The sequence below is a fragment of the Pseudochaenichthys georgianus genome, chromosome 11 (genome assembly GCF_902827115.2).
Source record: "Pseudochaenichthys georgianus chromosome 11, fPseGeo1.2, whole genome shotgun sequence".
Taxonomy (NCBI): Eukaryota; Metazoa; Chordata; class Actinopteri; order Perciformes; family Channichthyidae; genus Pseudochaenichthys; species Pseudochaenichthys georgianus.
In genome coordinates, this window is record NC_047513.1 from 5,882,388 (window position 1) to 5,906,231 (window position 23,844).

The 23,844-nt window shown below is 40.6% G+C and overlaps 1 long non-coding RNA gene across 1 annotated transcript; it reads right to left on the reverse strand.

The window, feature by feature from the left end:
• Positions 1 to 4,307: 4,307 nt before the first annotated feature.
• On the reverse strand, positions 4,308 to 21,131 carry LOC117454794 (uncharacterized). The gene is made up of 6 exons (XR_004553030.2): positions 21,053 to 21,131; positions 7,479 to 7,548; positions 7,287 to 7,395; positions 6,991 to 7,089; positions 5,214 to 5,395; positions 4,308 to 4,440 (listed from the first exon to the last, which is right to left on the reverse strand). It is a non-coding gene; the product is annotated as an uncharacterized lncRNA (long non-coding RNA).
• Positions 21,132 to 23,844: the final 2,713 nt, after the last annotated feature.

Consider the following 23,844-nt stretch of genomic DNA (forward strand, 5'->3'; position numbering starts at 1 on the left):
AGAGTGATAAACTGTCTGTCTAGTTGGCTTACATAACAGTTTTTTCCCCTTTTATGTCAATTTGCACATTTCATGGTGATGCTCAGCCTCTCCCCTTAACCCCTAACAGTCATCATCATGTCAACCACAACACAGAGAAATACTGATAGAAATGTGTGTGTAGTTGTTGATACATTGCTGACAGAGGGAACTACATTTGAATACAGATTTAAGAAATATCAGTTTTTTTTTCATAAGCATGTTTTGTCTTGACTATATAATATTATAATAAAAATAATATACTATTTATATTATTGAATTGATTATGATTATTATTATTATTAGAAGTCTTTTATTTGCATTAATTATATTTTAATCTTTTTGAGGCTAGTATTTGGCAGGAAATGCAGACGTATTCACCTGCAAACGCATACTGAACGACATACATGCACATTTACCATTTACCTCACTGTATACAAAAGTAACTGTGTTGATAATAATAATAAACAGGAATTATATTTGCAAAGTATATAGGCTACCTATGGAGTTAGCCAGATGTGTGTAAATCTTAATCTCGATGTAGTGCTAAATGCTGTCGGACGTGCACCGGAACGAACGTCACTATCATAATATCTTCTGAAAAAAAATGCCAGTGTCTCACACACACACACACACACACACACACACACACACACACACACACACACACACACACACACACACACACACACACACACACACACACACACACACACACACACACACACACACACACACACACACACCCTGGCGACTGGACATCTCCTTCATAATGCGCCTTCTCCTCGTTTTCCCAGCATTCACTGGTTTATCCGTAAATCATACAAACAAAACCAAAACGTTGATTTATCTGTTTTCCCGTTTTGGTTTAAAAACTGAATAACGTCGGTTTTCCGTTTTTCCGAAAAACCAAAAAACGACACCGGTTCTTTTTTAAACGTTGTTAATATGTTTTGGATGCATATTCTTCTAGTATTTCTTCAGGCTGTTACATAGCATCTGTTGCATAACACTGCTGGTGGTGAGTAAATATTAAAATCAGTTAAAATTGACAACCGTCAATTTTCAAAATTGTGGAAGTCAGCGAATGTCCTGCCTTTGCTAAACGGAGGGGAGGCCACCTTATTAAATAACTATAGGCCAATCTCTAAGTTGTCAGTTCTGGCGAAGGTTCTTGAACGCCTAGTGAGTGAACAGGTAAAGGTGTTTTTATGTACAAATGACATCCTGTCTAAACATCAGTCAGGCTTCAGAAAGCGACACAGCACCATCACTGCGACAATGAAAGTGGTGAATGATGTGGCGAGTATTTTAGATAATAAGCAGAGTTGTGCAGCTCTATTTATTGACCTTTCCAAAGCGTTTGACACCGTTGATCATCGCATCTTAAAGCAGAGGCTACTCAGTATTGGCATATCCAGCCTTGCAGTGGGGTGGTTTGTGAACTACCTCTCTGAAAGGTCCCAATGTGTTCACTTTGATGGGCTGTCTTCTGAGTGGTTAAACATTGCAAATGGTGTTCCCCAAGGTTCTGTTTTAGGTCCACTTTTATTCTCCATCTACATCAACAGTTTAGGTGAAAATGTGGATGAAGCTACTTTACATTTTTATGCGGATGATACCGTGATGTACTGTGCAGGTCCCTCCATTAAGGAGGCTGGTGTTAAATTACAGGCTGTTTTTAACACTATTCAGACTCAGCTCTCTGAACTAAAGCTTCTTTTAAATGTGGATAAAACCAAGGTAATGCTCTTTTCTAAAGCTAAAAAGACACCAGAGCCTGTTTTAGATATTGTAACTACGCAAGGAACAAAACTTGAAGTGGTTACCTGTTACAAATACCTTGGTATCTGGCTTGATGATTGTCTTACTTTTAAACTTCATGTCAATAACCTGCTTAAAAAGCTGAGGGTTAGGCTAGGTTTCTTCTACAGGAACAAGTCCTGCTTCTCGCTTGAGGCCAGGAAAAGGCTAGTCACTGTGACCTTTGACCTGTGCTGGACTATGGGGATCTGGTCTATATGAATGCACCTGCCAATTACCTGGTCAAGTTAGATGCTGCGTATCACAGTCACTGAGATTTGTGACAAACTGTAAAGCATTAACCCATCACTGTACCCTGTATGCAAGGGCTGGTTTGCTTTCACTAACTGTACGGAGGCTCAGTCACTGGTACTTTTTTATATACAAAGCCATGCTAGGGAAACTTCCATCTTATATCTGCTCCCTGATCTCACGGAAAATTGTAAGTGGCTACTGCCTGAGATCGAATGCTGTGGTTTTATTAAATGTGCCAACTGCTAGGACTGTCTTAGGGAAGACAGCTTTTAGATGCGCAGCTCCTGTCTTGGAATAGTCTGCAAATTAAATGGAAACTGAACAATCTGGTGCCACTAAATGTTTTTAAAGCTCGGTTGGATGCTACTCAATCGGAAGCTATTGGTACCTGTTTATGTGGATAATTATGTAAATGATGCTGTATGATGTCCTTTTGTTGTTCTGTTTAGGTTTTTTTATGTTTCATGTGGAACTACTTGAGCAGGTCTCCCTTGAAAAAGAGATCAATGATCTCAATGGGATTTATCTGTATAAATAAAGGTTTGAAATGAAATGAAAACCGGTCAGCGATTTTTTTTTTAATGTAGCCTATCTGCCGGTCCTTGGCACAATAAAGGTTGGGAACCCCTGCAGATGATAGGAAAGGAGGTTTCAAACTTCCTTTATAACCTCTTTTAGCTTAGGAACCTCCCTTGACGAAAGGAGAGGAGAAAATACTGCCCCACAATGCCTTGCGGCCACAGCATTTGCCGTCACACAACAGTCGGCCGTTCACGGAAACAAACGATTATGACGGAGAAATGATATCATGAAAGTTACGGTGCTTATTAAGCTTTTTAAAACGTATGTGGTAAGTTGCCAAAGTGCTTTGTTTTGAACGTTCATCAGTATTATAATCAAAAAGAGAAATATGAACGTTAGTTTTTACTGAAATGATCAAATAAAGTCAACATTTCACAGTCTTTACTGAGCTGTGTGGGGTTTGTTCAACTTTTGAAAGATGTTTGAATGGTGATATACACAGTGATAGATGTTAAGGACTAACGTTTATAATAAATACATCTGTATTGATTTTAAGATCTTTAGTTCATACAATCATACGTATTGGGATCATTGGTATTAATGTGAACCGGAGGGAGAGGGTGACGAGCATAAGTTTCACTTTCCTTTTTTATTTCAATTCCAACTTTGGTCATGAAGAATATGTTTCTCTGTTGTCCACGTTCATAAAGCAAAGCAGCAGCATCAGAGCACGGTGCAGAGTCTCTAGATGAGTCCGTCGTTCTTATTAAACATCCATGTTGTAGTCCGCTGTATAGAAAACTGTGGTTTCCATGGTTTCCCCACAGCAGCAGACGCACAGTCATGACGTCCGCTGGCGCATCATAAACACGTCGGATAGTGAAAGTGCAATCGGATTCTCTAAAGTACACAAGTCTCTTCTCCTAAATCCTTTTGAATTCTCCTGTCCACTATCCCTTAACCCCGTGACCTTTCACTCAGAGGTCAAGGAATAGGAGATAGGGTTAGAACTTAGGAGCTGATTTTTGGACTATTCGACTGCAGCCCATAACACCAAACTACCCAACAGTTTATAAAGCATTGAAAGTAGCTTCTCATAAAATGATCCATCAGAATGAACTAAATAATAAAGTTGTAACTATATATGAGTCAGTGAATGATACCTCTTGCTCCCTGGTTGAATTCATCCAGTGTTTCTGGTCTGTCCTCATTTTTCATTGTTCTGGCGTCCCTGCTGAAAAATACACCTTAGACCAACAAGGCTGGTCTGGCTGCATTAGTTTGCTGGTTTAGAGGGGTTTTGGACACTTCAGCTGGTTTAGCTGGTAAAAGCTGGTGGTCACAGTGGTCTAGCTGGTCACCATTGGCTGGTCAGGATAGCTGGTAAAAGCTGGTGGTCACAGTGTTATAGCTGGTCACCATTAGCTAGTCAGACTGGTATGATCTTGAGTAGAACTTTAGCTGGGATTACTTGATCGTCAAGCTGGTCATATATGATGATGAAACACTCTCACCCAATTGCAGTAGCTCAATGGACATCTATCATTTCAGATCAGAGCACCTACCTTACCAGAAAGGTACCAGAATGTATAGAATGTATTGTCTGTAAATAAATACTCATAAATCAAATGATTAGAAGCAGTAAAATAATTTATAACACACAATGAACATTAACACAAATTTGAAAACATTTTCAAAACACCCATTACTTCATATTTTTCTACAACTGTTTCTTTCCGCTTTTCACAAGGTCCTGTATCTTTTGTGAAATGTAGTAACCGGCCAACTTCTCCTTCTCGGTCTTCTCCACGTTTTGTGAATTCAGCCATCCTCTGAAGCACTCTTAAAAAGAGAAAGAAAAAACAGATTAACTTTTAGCGTTGTGTTATGATTACTTAAACATGTGCACTGTGATATGAAAAAGAAAAATGTATCAAATGTAGTTTTGAACATTCACTGTGATTGGGTCTATTATCCACGCAATACAACATATTTAATTTTTTTCTTAATTTACATTATTTAATTTCATTTTCTATTAAATTACATGTAAATAAACTTTTTGCACTACTTTTTATTTTGTATTTTATTATATATGTTGCATTGTTGGAGGAGCTCAGGTCAAAAGAATTTCATTGACATTTCTACACTAGCTGCTGAGCATATGATGATAACACCTTTGAATATTGAATCCAACACTTTTTTCAGTGGAAAATCCTAAATTGTAGGATAGTTTGGCCATAATAATACTTTATGATTATGTTTCTAGTGAGAAGTGTATATTTGACTTTCAGAATCTACCTCCAGTGGAGGTGAAGGATCTACATGATAGATATATTACTTTACACCCGGAAGTATGTATTGTCGATAAATTGAGGGATATATGCTATATTTTATTAACACCAGTATGTACTTTCTACATCCACCTCGAGTGTTTGTCTCTGCACCGGAAATAATTTAATTTTAAAGTTCAACCGCATATTATATAGACTATATCAGCGCCACACCTGCGTAACACATGGTGCCTCTTGTTTTGTTTTTAAGCGATTTGTAATCTATTCTTGTCGACTTGCAGCCTAAATACAAAGATAACTCCACTCCTCTCCTATCACTCTTACCTCCAATAAGCCTTGGTAGAACTAGTGTCCGAGTCATGGGGTCCAGAACGGACCGTGGAACAGAGGACAGGCATGGTTCCATGTACAGGGAACTGGAACTTTGAACAGGTGTTCTCGTCTTTTCTGCCTGAAGACTCACAAGCTCCTGATCAGGTGCGTGATGTGGGCGGGCATGATCCTTTCTGCAGCGATGAATAAAGAAAACAAAGAAAACATTATTAATAATAGTAATGATGGTAACAACAATAATATTAGTATAACTATTTATATAGCACTTACACAATTGCAAAGTGATTCTCACAACAAAAATAAAGAACAAAACAATATCAACAATAAAAAAACAAATTATAGGAATGTTAAGAGACAAAGAAATGATAAACATTCTGAGAGGCCGACTACAAAAGGTAGACTCAGGCTGCGGCCCCACGAGGACGAAAACGGCTAAACGCATTGGATTAACGCAAACGCAATCGCAAACGGCTTCCGTCCACACGCAATAATTATCCGGATAGTGTCTGCCCACACGAGACCGCTCCGTTTAGCTCCAACCGCTGGAGAAGCTGCAGTACATATGCAGGAGCCTGTAGGTGGCGCTGTAACTTCCTCCACAAAAGCAGCGAAGAAGAAGGTTGTCATGGTTGCCCTTCTGTTTATTCTCCGCGGTGGGGGCCGAGGGAACCGGGCAGAGTTTTCCGCCAGTCAGCGTGTATTAAAGTTGAAATCTTCCGGACACAATTATAAAAGTGCCGGTCAAAGGTCTTCTTTGTTATTTATTGAGCTTTAAAACAAATGAATAACGACTCTATATAATATAATGATAAAATACACGGAGCCTCTCTTTTTCCTCCCTCTCTTCGGACAGCGCCAGTGTCTGTCTCATGCAGCAGCTCATCCAGTAACGAGTGACCCGGCCGACTGTAAAAATAAACATATTTATAACTAGTTTAGGGAGTTTGAGAGGTAATTAAAATAGCTAAGGGGGATGATCTGACTTGAAGTGTGTGTTTTGCTGCAGCGGGAGGAGCTGCAGGTGAGCAGAGCTGTGTGTCTCCGTCCTGTCAGATTAGACTTCACTCGCGAGAGAAAGATAAATAATCTGAATTCAGGGTGCAGTTTACTTTGACGCGGCGGTGAGCAGCAGAGGTGGGGAGAGGCGGGGCTATTGCCTCGTCATTATTGCTGTAGATGTTGCACAAACAACTGTAGCATGGTCAATAGCGTCCGGAGCACGATAGCAACTCTGCGATCCGCCATTGTTGTTGTTGTTGGTGGCGAAACACTTCAGCACTGGCGCGGGGTAAGCGGAGGTGAGCAGAAGAGGTGGGGAGAGGCGGGGCTATTGCGCAATCACTATCAGTGATCAGACAATGGTCGTATAGGGCGTACACACGGAGCTGTTTGACCCCCCAGAGAGTGGCGTATGCATTTCTATCCACCTTGGGACCCGTTGTCGTTTCCTCAGTCGTTTAGTGCCGTATTCGGTCGTCCTCGTGTGGCCGAACGGTCTATATGACACTAAACAGTAACGCAAACGACCGAATTCGTCCTCGTGGGGCCGCAGCCTCAATGGCTCTTGATGACGTCAATTAGCAGTCACAATACATGCTGTTGAATAAAAAGAAATAGAATAGGTCCAGATTTCTTCTATTTTGTGTTGGATGATTTGTTTTATTGATTGCTGATGGATGTGTATATATATATATATATAGGGTTTATTCAACAGCAGTAAAGCATTAAGTTGCTAAATTAACGTACACTGAACTGTAAAACAACTTACCACTATGTAGGAAAGGACCTGATCAGAAGGGTTGACTAGTAGGACAGCAAAGAGGTGGAGGAGGTCTCTGTCATGTACAACCATTGGTAGATGTTACACCTGAAAGAAAGACAAGGAAATAAGAGAAGACAGGAGGACAAACATCCTCTTAAGTAAAAGACCAAATCATGTCAAGCTTTAACCTGTTAAGCCCCGAGCCTGTTTTTTCAGTCTTTACAATGCACTGTTGGAAATTACATTCCAAAAGCTAAATTCAAACTCAATACCATAAATAACTGGGTACCAAAGTGCTTTACCTGAGAGAACACGTTCCACACGGAGCAGCAACCGTCCGGCTGGGCCTTTTGCTGCATATCATCTCCTCCCTCTCCACTGTTTCCAGTAGATCTCTACTGTCCAATACAACTGAAATTCCCCAAAAAAAATCATATTAAAAAAAGTTAAAAACAATAACTTGCTTTTGGCATTGAAATGGATTAGAATCTCACCTTTTTCCTGGATGTCAGGAAGGCGTTCCCTTCAAGTCTGCAACCAGTCATAGGAGTTCAAATGCAAAGCCTGAACAACGACAAGAGCGGGAGACTTACATTTTACAATTATATTTTTAATTCATACCAGAGCAGTGTGTACATAGGCCCTGTACGACATGCAAAGAACAGATCAAATCATACCGCTTTGTTTCAACCACTGCCGGCTCGCCGCTACCCCGTGTCCCGCCCCCTCTGTCTGTCTGCGTCTGTTTCAGTTTCGCCAGCAAGACTGCTGGTAGACCAGCATAAATACCAGCTTCACCAGCATAGACCAGCTTAACTAGCAGGTAAAACCAGCATAGACCAGCTTAACTACCAGCTAAAACCAGCATAGACCAGCTTAACTAGCAGGTAAAACCAGCATAGACCAGCTTAACTAGCAGGTAAAACCAGCATAGAACAGCTTAACTAGCAGCTAAAACCAGCATAGAACAGCTTAACTAGCAGGTAAAACCAGCATAGACCAGTTTAACTAGCAGGTAAAACCAGCATAGACCAGCTTAACTACCAGGTAAAACCAGCATAGACCAGCTTAACTAGCAGGTAAAACCAGCATAGACCAGCATGACATCCATGCTGGTCTATAGCTGGTAAACCAACTAATCCAGCCTAAAACCAGCAACCATCTTAAGCTGGTCTATGCTAGTTTTTTCAGCAGGGGTAACACTCAGTTTTGTTAACACACCTGATCACTGAATGTTAGTTTAACTCTTAAATGTCAGATATAAAATACAGAGCTTCACGCAGTACTGTGTGCACATTGTGTAAAAGGATTGAAGCAGGTGGATGATATCAGGTTAAATGCTGATCAAACAGCTTTTGTCAGCTACAAAAAACGGGCGGGCAGTCAGGACTTTGATATTCAGGTTTTTCAGAGAAACATGAGACAACTCAAAGCACAAAGAGAACTAAACTGCAGGTACCGTGGTGATCAAAAACACAATGATCAACCCAATATGACCTGTTCGTAGCAGTTAGGAGCCGGTTTCATCCCTTAGGAGCAACACTTGCAGCCTTTGGTTCCCCAACATGTAATAAATCAGATTAACATGAACAATTAATCCGGAAAGACAGTTTGGGCTCTAAAACTCTTGATCTTCTCGCAAAGTAGGAAATCCCTCTGCTAAAACAAAGACACAAAATGGATTCTCTTCTTGATCCGTTGAAACCGGCCCACTATTGTGTCAGAATTCTGACATTGAACATTTAATGGTTCGTTAAAAAAAAGTTCCTTCAATATCATTATTGGTTTTTTTGGGTTATATTTTTGTTGTGTTCATGCATATCTATTATCAGTTTTGTTTGTCTGCAAACATTTTTTATTGGGTTTTCTTTGTAGGCTTTTGAGTAATGTAACTTGATCCTAATTTTATGTAAAAAATATTTATGCTGGGTCCACAATTGTTCCGTTTTTAACATGTTATTATCATGTCATCACTAAATAAATAAGAGATACAATAGTATTTCTAGTAATTTATATTTGTAGCAGAATGCGTCTTATAAAGGTTATTGCCTAAACAGTTTTCCATTTAAATAAAGCACCTCAATTGTGCATTTCGTTTTCTAACTTTTGCACTTTCATGTGCACAATTCTGTAAAGCGATTTCATATTTGTTTTTGTATTTTATGATGATTTAAGTACCTTATGTTAAAGTTTGCTTATTAGGGACAATAAGGTTAAAGTTGAAATAGGTGAAAGCAGAGTTGTGTCCAAGACAAAAGTGTAAAGTAGGTCAGTGTTACGTGATCAGCAGATACCTGAACCACACCGTGCTGCATGTTTGAATATTCAAATGCTTCCTGCCAGTCAGCTCCCTCGCGTTCCTGTTGCTGAGAATCCAGAGTGAGTCATGTTCCATTTCCCCCTGAAGATGCTTTGCATACCGTGGCTGGTTTACATGGGTTTGTTTGTTCATCCTACATCAAGCACTCTGACTTTTCACGACATCGTTTCCCTGGAAAACCACGATAACTTGGAAACCCACAGAACATTCCCAGAAAGAGCTCCCCCCCCTCTGAACCCGTGTTGTGCATTTTGAAACGAGCGGTATGTATTTGGCGTCGATGGATTTACCCGGGAGGCCTTTACATCCCGTCACAGGATTGACATGATGACAGATGACAAACAAAAAGGCCCTTGCTGCAGCCTTGTTAGCAGCAAGAATGTGAAACTCCTCTGTCATGCCGACCCTGGGTCAGTAATGTGACTGCACATGCACGCGGCATGAGACCAGCCGTGTGGTTTCACGTGTGCTCAGGAGACATACTGAGAGTGTGTGTACGTGGGAAGGAACAGGGTCATGGATCCAGCCGGTGTCACGTTGGGCCGCTGAGCAGTTTTCCCCTTGTTAATAATGAAGGAGTTCTTTACTTGTGGCTCAAAGGGATTGTTGTCACAGCACTGTCAGTTTCTATTTACACACAGCCTAAGTCTTATTGATGAGGATAAGACAATCCTTTGTTGCTCCCTCAGCAGGGACACTTGCAGCTCAGGGGATAGTGCAAAAACATACACACTGTTTTATTAACATTATTACACAAAGGAAATATAATGTTGGATAGAAACTTGTTTAAGCCGTTACAAGGAGAGCCGATGCAGCAGTATGCAGTACAGTAAATAGACGATTAGTATATCGGCCTATTTACTTTGTGTCGCCATAGAATGGTAAAGAAATTGGTGCTAAACCAAGGTATGAATTTGCATTTTGGCACTTCGATTCGCTTGTCTCGAAGTCAACATTCTTTTGGTTCGATGCTTAAGATAAGGTTTTAACGCTTTGTGCTATGACAAAATACGTCAGTAAATACCCCACTTTTGGATTACTGAATCGTCTATGTGCAAACGTTGGTTGCTAATGACTAAATTATATAACTAAACGTCTTCACACCGAACATTAGCCACCTTTAGCTTAGCAGTGGTAATGCACAGCCATGCGTCCATCATGTTGCTTATTAATAGCCTAACGTTAGACATCTACTTCTGCCTATTGCATTTACACTTCAAAAGTAGGTTATTTAAAGGTCCCCTATTATGCAAAATCCATTTTTTTCATGTCTTTTATACGTAAACATGTGTCCCCTTTGCGTTAAGAGATTCTGAAAGTTTAAGGAAGAAAGATTCTCTCTCTTTTTGTCCTGATCCATTTGTATAAAAACCTGTCTGAAAATGAGCTGATTAGATTTTGGCGACTTTATGATGTCACAAAGGCTTGTGTAACCATTAGCCAATCAGCAACCAAGGTAACAGACAGAGAATCAACACTTTTGAAACAGGGCTGAAATAGAGGGGATTATGGGATGCTGCTATTATCTGTTTGGTGTTTCGAGCCAAACACTTCAGAGACATGATTTGTAAATCTCTGAGATCTATAATATATTGAGGAAAAACAGTATAATAGGGGACCTTTAAGTCAAAACTCTGTCCTGTTGGCTTCACACATCTACTGAATTCCTTTAAAGACTTAAGACTGTTATGTGACATTACCTGAAGCAACATTTATGAGGTCGTCATATGACCTGAAAACACCACACACAATGTTAAATGGCAAATATATTTTCCTTTTTATCACCAACAGAAGGGTGTTAATGAAAGTATTGTAAACATGGGACAACCTGTCAAAAACACATGACATTGCCAGTCAACTTTGTTGTTCTGCCTTATCCTGCCAATCAGTCTGGTGCTCGTTTTCATGTGTTACTTACTTTTACTAGCGATGGTGATTGTTTGAACAGTTAAATGACTAACAAAATATAGAATTTTCAAAGTATTTTACGCCAATATGAAAGCTACAATTATGTTCTAATGTTGTCTGATTTGAGTCCGATGGCTTTAAGAAGAGCAATTTTCTATAAAATATTCCTAGAACCATCAAGGGTTCAAGATCTGTTCTTGTGCTTTTCTGGTGCTTCACTGGTTCTTCTCTGTTTTTACAAGTGTGTGGTCACGTTCTAGTCACTTTGCTCAGCGCTACTGCTTGTTACAACTTGTATTTACCATTAACTGGTATTGCTCAGGTTAATCTCGCCCCCCTCCGAGGTAAGCGTGAAGTACTGGTACTTGCCGGGCAGTCGAGTGGGGCCAGCTAAGAACCGGTTTTCGGTACCTAGAGCCTGTGCCGCTGCGGTGGAAACAAGAAGAACCAGAGCTAAATCAGGCTCTAGCCCGGAACCACGCTGAGCGGGAAGCCAGTTGCAATATTAGATTATAACAAATAGACATTGAAATGGAATCGTGGTTAAAACGTATCAGCACTACAGCAGGGAACGTGGACAACGGAGTCAATATCAGGAGGCGTATGCTTTGATGGGATTCACGTCAACAAACGGCAACCCGCCCCAGGCATTAGGTGCAATTGTGTTTTTTCTGTGGGGAGAAACTAGCCAACAGCTCGATGAAACCAGCACACACTCCAGATGAGAACCGATAAGAAAATGCCGGGTACTGGGTACCCATACAAAATACACAATTTTGGTTCTGCTTAACGGTTCCTAAACGCGGTAGACCCTGTATTCCACCAGGTCCGGTGGAATACAGGGCGGACCTGGAGAATCACAGAACGGCCATATATCCTTTATTTAACCAGGTAAAAAACTCATTGAGATTAAAATCTCTTTTCCAAGAGTGACCTGGCCAAGAAGGGCAGCATGTAAAAAGTTACAACATATAAAACACAGACATGATAGGCAGACAAATACAGCTGTAAAACACAAATAAAATGGCACATTAGCCAGTCAATATGCGAAGTAAAACAAACTATTAAAATCATTCAAAATGATTGAATGATTGGCCGGTCGTCAGCGGGCCGTTGACGGCCGGCACCGCCCTTAATAACGGCATCATGTAAGTTGCGCTGACAGGCGACAGAGGTCCACAGTTGCCCCGCAGCGAGGCTCCCCCCGCCCTCCCGTAGACAGTTCACGAGCTCAGTCACTTCATAACACCAAAGATGGGTCGAGGTAAACGCTCTGAAGTGAGGCTCCACTACACTAAAAAAGAAAAAGACAAGGCACAGTGTAATGCCTGTTAATAGCTTGCCACAGGCATAGCTCAGTTAAAATAAAGCATAGCTATTGTATATATTATTTGTAAAAATGTCAGTTAAAGCTTAAAAGAATAAAGATATTTTTGTTATATAAACGTTTGACCTTTCTTTTACAATTTTGGAATCGAAACGGGGAATCGATAAGAACCGGAATCGATAAGAACGGGAATCGGAATCGATACATTTCAAACGATACCCATCCCTAGTACAGATCCTCGCAAGAGATGATGCGAAAAGCCTCCACAGCATCAGCCAAAGCACTGGAGGCATCGTATGCGGTGTCACTGCTTATCGCTTAAGCCAAAAAGCCGTACAGAATCGCTGAGGACCTAAAACTCCTAAATAGTGTCATTGCAGTGTTATTACATAGTTTGTTTATAATTGCACATTTTAGTTACAAAGTGTTTTTTAACCCTTTCATGCATTGTGGTCACTACATTAGAGAATGCTAATTGAATGCTGTTTTCTTGCATATGCAGGGTGTTGAGAGCTTCATCAAGTGAATACTTAAAATGAAAGTTAATTATAAATCATATATGATCAATCATATTCTTGTATGAACCCATAGTGAGAATGCTTCTTGATGGTTTTTGAATATGTATGTATGCTTACAATTTTAGTTGTTGCTGTTTGATAACTTTGCATTTTAAAAAGAGGGTGTTGAGAGCTTCATAGTATGTTGAATACTTAAAACGAAAGTTAGTTGTAATCAAATATAATCAATTATATTCTTGTATAACCCACAATAAAAATGCTTCATATTTTAGGTTTTTCTATATTTACAGCATAAACAAAACAAAGTGGTTTGTTAAGTTGACTGTAAAACTTATAATGATTTATGCCCTGCTCTCTGATAAGAGAGTAGGCAGTTTCTTTCCTCTCCTCTCACAGCAGGGAGGGGGGCTCCGGACTTAAGGAGAAACACATTGAGGCCTCAAAAAGGCGGTTATGTCATAGTCATAGAATATGTCTAGTCATGTTTTGTTTTACACAAACTTGGGAAGGTGTGTCTTATGCCAGAGCCAATAGAAGATGTTAGTTGGGTATAGAGGAGGTGTTTGTGGGTTTTCTATCCGGTTTTTTGAGCATAAAAAGACTGGCTTTTTGGATTTCGAGGGGGAGAGAGGGGGAAACCCCTGGTATACTCTCTCCCTGTAATCTCTGGCCCTCAGGGCTGGGTTAGATGGCTCTCGGTAAGGTATACCTGGAAGACGTTGTTAGAATGTACAGGAATAAAAGAAATAACACTATTAAGATATACCTGGAAGACGTTGTTATAACGTACAGGAATAAAAGAAATAACACTATTTAGATCTACCTGGAAGACGTTCTTCGGACGTACGGGAATCTTATGACTATTTAGATATACCTAGAAGGCGTTATTAAGAACGTACAGGAATCAAATGAATAAGACTATTTAGATCGACCTGGAAGGCGTTATTAGAAACGTACAGGAATAAAATGAATATGAATTAAGGTTTTAGATAAAAAATATAACCCCAGCATGATATGTTTAGTATGATTATAATGTGTTAAAAGGTAAAGACTCTGTATTAGTTTGGACCTATTTTTCTTCAAATAAACTGATCTCACCTTTTGGATTGGGACAACTAAAAAGAAAATCTGTGCTCTCCTCTCCTGCTTCAAAGGTAAGACTGCACCCTGCCACACACACGCTTAGGTAGGAACACACCTCATTCACTGATACCAAAATCCTTCGGGATCCCTTAAACAGATTAAAAGAGTTGTCTGAATAGAAACAGCAGTTAATTGAACCTGGTTCTTCGGGGAGTTAATAGAGGTGAGATCTTGCTGACGTTTGGTGGATCTGAGCCAACCAGTAAACTTACATTGACTCAGTAACTTCGGTCAATTAGTAAGGTCAGAGTAATTTACCGGAATAAATTATCAGGACCTAACCTATACTCTAAACACTGGGGTTTTGGATGGTATAGTTGGACATCAGGCACCACAGTGGATCATATTATAATATTTGTGTATTTTATTTTATAGTTTTTGCATTATATATCATTTTGGTTATTGGTTTGATAAACATACTTAAAAATCTGTTTTAAAATTGGTTCTCAAGCATAAACATTACAAATATCCTTAGTTTGTTGTAATTCATGCATGAAGGAGTTAAAACACACACTGATGGAACATCGTTATATTGTAATTATTTATATAGGCTTTTTCTATCAAAAATGCTCGGGTCGGTCAGGGGGTAATTGGCTGAGAAAATGTTTCAAAGGGGGAACACTACTGAACAAAGTTTGAGAAGTTTAAACCTTTACAACTCGAGTAAAAAAGACAGATTGAAGTTGGTGTTACTGTGTTTTTTGTTCAGTAAAAAAAGAGCTTTACTGTTTGTTGCAGCGGTACATTAGCTTTTATGATGTTTGTTTTGTGATGTATTTTTTATTATGATGTTTTCTGCAATATTAAATAGTTATAGGCCATGGATGCTCACTTACAAAGACATAAAACAAAGGCAAACCGTAAATCCTGTAGAGAAAGATCACACATTGTTACACACACACACACACACACACACACACACACACACACACACACACACACACACACACACACACACACACACACACACACACACACACACACACACACACACACACACACACACACACACACACACACACACACACACACACACACACACACACACACACACACACACACACACACACACACACACACACACACACACACACACACACACACACACACACACACACACACACACACACACACACACACACACACACCATGTATGCATCACTGCAGGGGACATTACATTGACTTACATGCATTTCCTGGAGACTTATTCTTTCTAACCTTAACCATAACCAACACATGCCTAACACTAACCCCTAGATTCCACCGGGTCCGTCTGCGTCTTGTTACGGCCACGTTACGGCCACGTTACGGCCACGCCGCGGCATCCGCAAGGACCGCAGCCACTCTCTTTGGTCCGACCTCCTCTCGCGCCATAACCCACCGGACGCGTTTCAGAAGCGTAGCGTCGTGCGTGCAGGCTCGCAGTTTTGTTATTGATTCGGGCATCCTGGACATTTGTACTTCTACAAGAAAGTAAGTAGGCTATGTAGTTAAATGTTTTATTTTTGTGTCTGTTTAAATTGTGTTTATTGTTGTTATAAATTTCCTATTTTGTTGTGTTGTAGTCTACAGACAGTTAATAATAATTGTAATAGTCCACTTCCATGATGAAAACCTCGTCGTCCATTGTGCGTATCGTAGTGGAGGTGTTGTGATGAAGGAGGGGGGTCTGCTAAATTAGTATGTGTGGGGGATGGGCCTGGCCCGGAAGCTCACCTTTCCACTTCCTGTGAGGGGGGGCTGCCCGACCTTATGGCTGCGCCGCGGCAAAAATAGGGTTCATCCCGATTTTAGAGAAGCGCTGCGCCGAGCCGCTTCTGGGACGCGCCGCTTCTGGGACGCGCCTGAGCCGTAACGCGGCGCGTGTGGTGGAATAGCACCCATTGACATCCTTACGACCGCCGCGGCGCAGACGGACCCGGTGGAAACTGGGGGTCAGAAGTGTCCCAGAAGCAGCTCGGCGCTGGGCTCTGCTCAAAATAGGATTGAAGTCTATTTTTCGACGCGAGGCGTTGCAGAGGCGCCAGGCAGGAAGTGGACCGGTCAGAGCATCCAGCCCATCCCCCAAATAAACTAATTTTGCAGACCCTATCCCTCGGTAGTCTTTCAAGTAGGAGGAGAAATGCCAGCGTTCTCCTCCGGTTTACAGGCACTGTGTCAATTATATATATAGAATAATTATGATGATGAATGCATTTTTTTACCACTAAAATACTGCAACACACCTTGGATTCATGTCGTTTATAACTGGAATATTACAATTATTATTAACTTTGTCTGCACAAAGTAGCCTTTGCAGGAAATATGCCTAAATCAACAAAAAGTGGAATCTAGGAGTAACCCTAACCAAGCATTCACCCTAAAATTAATGATTTCCCTCATGGGGACCTCCATTATGTCCCCATAAGGGAAGCGAGTGACTGTGTAAACAGATGTAGGTCCCCACAAGGATAGTAATGCTAGGCCACACACACACACACACACACACACACACACACACACACACACACACACACACACACACACACACACACACACACACACACACACACACACACACACACACACACACACACACACACACACACACACACACACACACACACACACACACACACACACACACACACACACACACACAGAGATTATGTAAATGTTCCAGTCATGTCCTTGGGGAGACATGCAGCACTTGACACTGCAGGCCTGCACCTGCTCCCTGCTCCTTCTCTGACATCATGGTGAACAGGCTCATTAATATGACGCTCCGGCTGCAGGCCGCTGTAATCCTCCTGCTCTGAACGGCAGTGATGTCATCTAATGCCCAGTGGACATGAAACTGTGACATCTGGATTCAAAGGCTCTGCACACTGACGCAGCACTTCTTTGTTTGACTTTCATCTCAAGCGGAACATTGCAAGTTCTAACATCTACTTTTTGGCAGCTTTGTCTTCTCGTTGCACTTCCTGTTGGCTGGGAGTGTGGGTACATCCATCAAATTAAAGGCTGAAGAAGAAGCGTGCATAACAATCAGAAGTGTTATGTAAAACACATGAAAGCCTGCAGCGCCGAGTCAACTGGGAAAATTGATCCCTCGTTTGCAGTACTGATATGCATCATCATACATTTTTAGGGATGTAACGATACCAAAACTCACGGTACGATGATAATATCAGCAGTGGTCGCGTTAACCGAAAAATCTGAAAGCAGTCTGTCATTTTGACAGATTGGAACAAATTTGGAACAGCGCCAGCGTCTCCCCGCAGCGAGGCTCTGGTGTTATGCCGTGGTATGCATGCCCTCCAAAAGGAAATGATATGGTTTCCAAACCGTACTTTGCCTACAGATCAACACATGTCTGGGAGGTTTTGCTTTACGCTGTGCGCGCTCCCGCGAGGTGCATGCACCCACGGGATAACACCGCCCACCCCCCCGTTGACAGTTCACGAGCGTGCTCTCTCTCTCTGTTCAGACCCGACGGGAAATAAGGGATTATGACGGATATTTTACGATCCTGTCTGTCAAAATGACGGACAGCGAAAAAGTCTAACGCCACCTCAGTGGGACGGAGAGATATGCTTTGGCCATGGGTGATAGCAGTGGGTCAAACTGTGCATTGTCTCTCCACCACTTCAAAAACAATACAGTGTTTGCCAAGAAGGTGAGGCTTATTGACAGAGATATATATATACTGTTGGTAGCTACTAGCTACTTGTCAATGTCTCTAGGTGTGTACATGTAGCCCTGTAAATACGATGTCCTTTTGTGTTCTGTTGTTTTATGTTCATGTTGTAACCTACTTGCTGCCATGTTGGACAGGTCTCTCTCTCAATGGGACCACCTGGTTAAATAAAGGTTTCAAAAAAAAAAAAGTTTAAAAAAGAAAATCGCGGTAGATTTTGTCAGTCTCACGACGGTATTGGGACGTTTATTTACCGCGATATTCGGTATATTGTTACATCCCTAGTTATTTTTATTGAATATGTAATGATTTCAAGAATATCAGAGCTGCAACGATAAGTAGAAGATAGATTTGCTTCATTTTATAATTGATTAAATAGCTGGTCGCTTTCCTGACAAATATGTTTTGTGATTCCAGCTTTTTAAAATGTGAAGATTTTTGTCATGACAGTAAATTAAGTATTTGTTTGTTAAGAGGGTACATTTAAAAATAAAAGCTATTTGAATACATCTGGTTGATTTGTGAACTTTTTTAAAACTGTTTTCTGATATTTTAGCTAGTTTTAGCCGAGTCATTAGGACTTATCAATGCATTTCCAAATTATTTATTATTTTAAGCAATTGTTTGAACTTTATTTGACCAACAATTGGCAAAATTGCACATCATAAACTCAATATAACGTTAAGAAGCTTTTTTGCTCATGTTCAACAAAAATATAGAAACTGTTTAAAACAGACAAGTAACTTTAAATGCTCTCTACTAATGCTAAATCATTAGCGATTAGTAGAGAATGATTACACATTTAAATTCCTTTATTCTCTCCTTTATCTGATGCAGGGAGTTCCGGCAGTGCGTGGCTCTTCTCTTTCCAATAAGAATTGCTTCAGGAGCTTTTTTGAAACACAAAGTGTCTCTGCTGAGCTTAGCAGAGCTCAGGGTTAGTTTGATGAAGATGAAGAACAGGTTCCTATATAAATACAGAGCAAACTAAAGACTGACGTGTGTATTTACTCAGCGCAGACTTTAGACTGAACAGACAGGAAGAGATCTGAGTCACCTGTGCTGAATAACTTCAACAGGTGGTTTCGGATTCCACACATACTCTCACCGTCACATTCCTGACACATTCCTGACACATTCCTGACACATTCCAGACACATTCCTGACACATTCCAGACACATTCCTGACACATTCCAGAATACTTACTCCAACACAGACAACACAATGGTGTTATTACTCGATTCAGTGTTTTCCAAGGACTTTCAAAAAACACACCGATTGAAAGTAAACTGATGAAGTCTCTTGGATAAGCGACACATATGTTCAAGGCCTAATTGAGAAGAAGCTCCACACCTTATAGTTTACACTTATTAGCTTTGAATTAGGATCAATAGGGTATCTATGGTTTTGCTCAACTGCAGTGGCATACGGCAGGATACTCTGCAACTTCTACAGGTGCTCCATAGAGAGGATCCTGACCTTCAGGTGCACCAGAGAGAGGATCCTGACCTTCTTCAGGTGCACCAGAGAGAGGATCCTGACCTTCTACAGGTGCTCCATAGAGAGCATCCTCACTGGCTGCATCACAGCCTGGTACGGCAGCTGCACCGCCCTCAACCGTAAGGCTTCACAGAGGGTGGTGAAAGCTGCACAGCACATCACCAGGACGGAGCTGCCATCCATGGAGGACCTCTACTCCCAGCGGCTCAGGAAGAAAGCCCTCCGGATTACAAAGACCCCCATCCCCCCCCCAGCCACAAACGGTTCTGTCTGCTGCCGTCTGACAGGCGGTACCGCAGCATCCGGACTACAACCACCAGACTCAGGGACAGCTTCAATCCACAGGCAAGAAGACTGTTAAACACCTGAACTGTTGAAACAACATCCACAACATTCATCTGGCTGCAACTTTATCTAATATATCATGTATATATATAAATATATATATATATATATATATTCCAATCACTTGTATATAGACTCTTATTGCACCATTTCACTTTTTTACAATTTTTCTTTTTTATTGTGTTGCACTGTTGGAGGAGCCTGTGACCTAAGATTTTCATCGTCATAACTACACTGTAGCTATGTACTTATGACCAATAAAAGCCTTCAACCTACTAGTTGCCATTACTTTTCTAAAAGAGTAGGGCAAGTAAAATATGATGGCACATATTCCACTTTAAGGTGTTAACAATATCAGGTTGTCACTTTTGGTTTTACCTTGTTATGGTAAGTCTAAAACATCCTAAAAGCTATTAAATGGATTGCTATCAAATGTTGTGAAGGTATTCATGTTCCCCAGTGGATGAATCGTAATGACGGTATACTTTGACTTTCAGTCGAGCACCACAAGCAGGTTAACATGTTGGTTTGTTATTTAAATATCTTAACACATTTTGTCATGATCTGGTCAAATGTGGTTTCAGACTTATGTGAATCGTTATAAATCATCAGATCAAAATGTCATATGTTTTATATGATTTAATACCTGCAAGAACATCAGCTCTACTGGGTTTAATGCTAATTTGCTAAATGTGACTATGCTTTCATGCTATATTAAGATGGTATCCATAGTTATTATATCCGTCGTTATGTTTAAAATCAGCATATTAGTATACTTATTGAAGAATGCTAGCCCACTGATGTTAGCATTTAGCTTTAAGCCCAAACACAGCTAAACAGAGCTGCTAGCCTGATAGTACTGTACACCGTGTATATCAACATAAACTTCAGCAACCACATTTAGCTTAACAGGAGCTTATCTATGTTCCCCGAGTCACATGTCCCCAGCTCAAAATCCTCTTAATGTGACACATTAAGGAGAGCTTTCATACATTTTGATGTTCTCAGGAGTATCATTTGTTGCACTCGGTCAAATGTTCATGTTCCCCTATCTACTGCTTACAGCTTACCTATGTTATATCTAAATCCCCCTACTGGCAGGCAGGATAGTTGTCTTTGACATTTAGACAGTGGCTTTGACATTTGAACAGCAAGGATAGCACATACTAATCCCTCACAATGGTAGTTTATGCAGGAAGTCAGGACCCTGGGAGCATACTGTAAGGATCTCAACTACCGTTCCCTATACAGAGAAAATCAAGTAATCCGCCAGATTCCGTGAAAAGGCTTTATTTACTTATTAATAGTGTAAAGAATGTGCACTCACCATCATATTACTCTCAGTTCCACCAGTGTAATCCTCCCCAGTAGATAGTTAGGTAAGATCACGAGAGGTGTTGTGTAACTTTACCCACACAAAGCCTTTATGAGAGACATTCCAATTTCTCACGCTCACTGCTCTGCAGCAATTCACACGTGCACATGTATAGAATGCATGATTGCACGCACACAAAGGCACATGCAGACCCCTCTTATGCACTTATACAATAATCATAGAGGAATTGGCAGATAATGACATTTCTAGTGGAGGGATTATAAATCAGGGTTACAGCATGGACATTAATGACCTCATCCTTTAGTGTGATGTCATGTATGCTGTTACTGTTTTTCTGACCTGTGAAAAACTTCTGAGAATTGCATGCAAGTGAATTGGAATCAGTGGGCTATTTTTATATGCTATATTTTCCATCCTGCTCTGTACTTCGGTGAAGACTGGCCAGATGCCCTAATAATAATCCAAGCAAAGCGCGTGTCCTCATTACTGACGGAAATGAAGCTGTCACATTTTTCAAAGTGCAGTGGTACAGTTGGCCTGAGCTGTCCTTCCTCTCGTCTCTCAGGGCATTGAGTGTGATTATTTGTCCTGTCCAAACATTTATTTGATATAAATCTAAGGTGACCTGTTTTGATAAAGATGAATCTTGTTTAACTGATGTATACGACCTTGAGTAAAACTTGAGGGCTGCAGTTTTGGTATTATACAGATAAATGGGTCTATGTCATGTACAACCATTGGTAGATGTTACACATGAAAGAAAGATAAGGAAATAAGACAACACCGGAGGAGGACAAACATCCTCTTAAGTAAAAGACCAAATCATGTCAAGCTTTAACCTGTTAAGCCCCAAGCCTGTTTTTTCAGTCTTTACAATGCACTGTTGGAAATTACATTCCAAAAGCTAAATTCAAACTCAATACCATAAATAACTGGGTACCAAAGTGCTTTACCTGAGAGAACAGGTTCCACACGGAGCAGCAACCGTCCGGCTGGGCCTTTTGCTGCATATCATCTCCTCCCTCTCCACTGTTTCCAGTAGATCTCTACTGTCCAATAAAACTGAAATTCCCCAAAATATCATATTAAAAAAAGTTAAAAACAATAACTTGCTTTTGGCATTGAAATGGATTAGAATCTCACCTTTTTCCTGGATGTCAGGAAGGCGTTCCCTTCAAGTCTGCAACCAGTCATAGGAGTTCAAATGCAAAGCCTGAACAACGACAAGAGCGGGAGACTTACATTTTACAATTATATTTTTAATGAATACCAGAGCAGTGTGTACATATGGCATGCAAAGAACAGATCAAATCCCCTGACAGGCTCACACACTTTGGTGATGTCCTCATCTGATTATGTTTCATTTTTTAGCAGCAAAGTAACATTACTCAAAGTACATGTCGGACATCATTTACAGTATGTTTTGCATCTCCTCAATAATGGTCTGTATCATTGAGTAGAAAAAAACTGTCCGTACAATTTCAGGTAGATTAACACACATTTGTAAGAAAAGTTTACAATGAAGCAAACTCTTTGTATTAAGCGATCTGCCACAGCAACAACCAACCTTTGGTAGTGAGCTACAGTTAGCTAACTTCATGTTCAACACAAAAGCTCTAACGTGCATTACATTGACAATTTTAAACAAAACGTAACTCTCTCAACTTGTAAGATAACGTTAAGTTAACTTACCCTTAAATAACTACATCACATTTTTCACGGGAAACAAACTGCAGAAAACGTTAGCTGCTAAGTGTTGTTAGCTAAGATAGCTAGCTCTTGTTAAGGGAAGTAACAATAGCCTCCTAGCAAACTTAAGGTTAAGTTAACATTAACGTAACTGTTACGTCCCCACTAGGGATGAGGAAGTGCAACACACACCAGTTGGAATTGGTAATAGTTATAAGGATTTATTATAGTTAAATAGTGGTGACAACATAATAAAGGCATGCAGCCTGGTATAAACAAAGTGCCAAATACTGATCGCTAACAATCAACAAAAGGAGGACTCCAAAAAGGGAGTTTGACAGATCATACAGAGTAATAATTAGTACACAAAAAGGGAAACAAAAACTTCACGTTAAACGTGGTACATGTAACTGAAAAGGCTATGCAAAAACACAGCTGCTGCTAATCGACAGGCGCTAAACGCTAAGCTACCCTGGATCCTATTTACACAATCATACTACAGTACCTAACTAAACACAGAAACACTAGTTCAACACGCTGCTAAACAGTATAACAGTATAACTTTATAACACATAACACAACAGCACTGAACGTCAACCAAACGAGTAAATGCACCAAGAGGCTAGAGGCGTCTGTCCCACATCACAGAGCCTCCAGAGTGATGATTGTCCTCAGGCTTTGAAGTCATCTCCAGCAGGTGCGCGCCGGCTGTGCGCTGTGATTGGAGTGCATCGGGCCCGTCGCGCTCCAATCACAATCCCCAGGGGGCGGACCAGGAGATGGCAGCCAATGACAAACATTGATAAACAACATTGTATGTGACATACAACATAGATTAACACAATAAAGACAACCCGGAAGGCAGCAGCCGTAACAGTAACATTGTAAGAAAGCAAAACGAACCTTCGAGAAAGCTTTTACTCTCAGACCAGCCTAACACCAGCTAAAACCAGCTAAAACCAGCAACCATCTTAAACTGGTCTATGCTCATTTTTTCAGCAAGAATCAATTTGTTTAAATTATTTGGCATAGTTCTTGTTTCCTTAACTAACTTAAGTTGTCCCTGCGCATAAACAAGCAGCTAATTTGCTGTT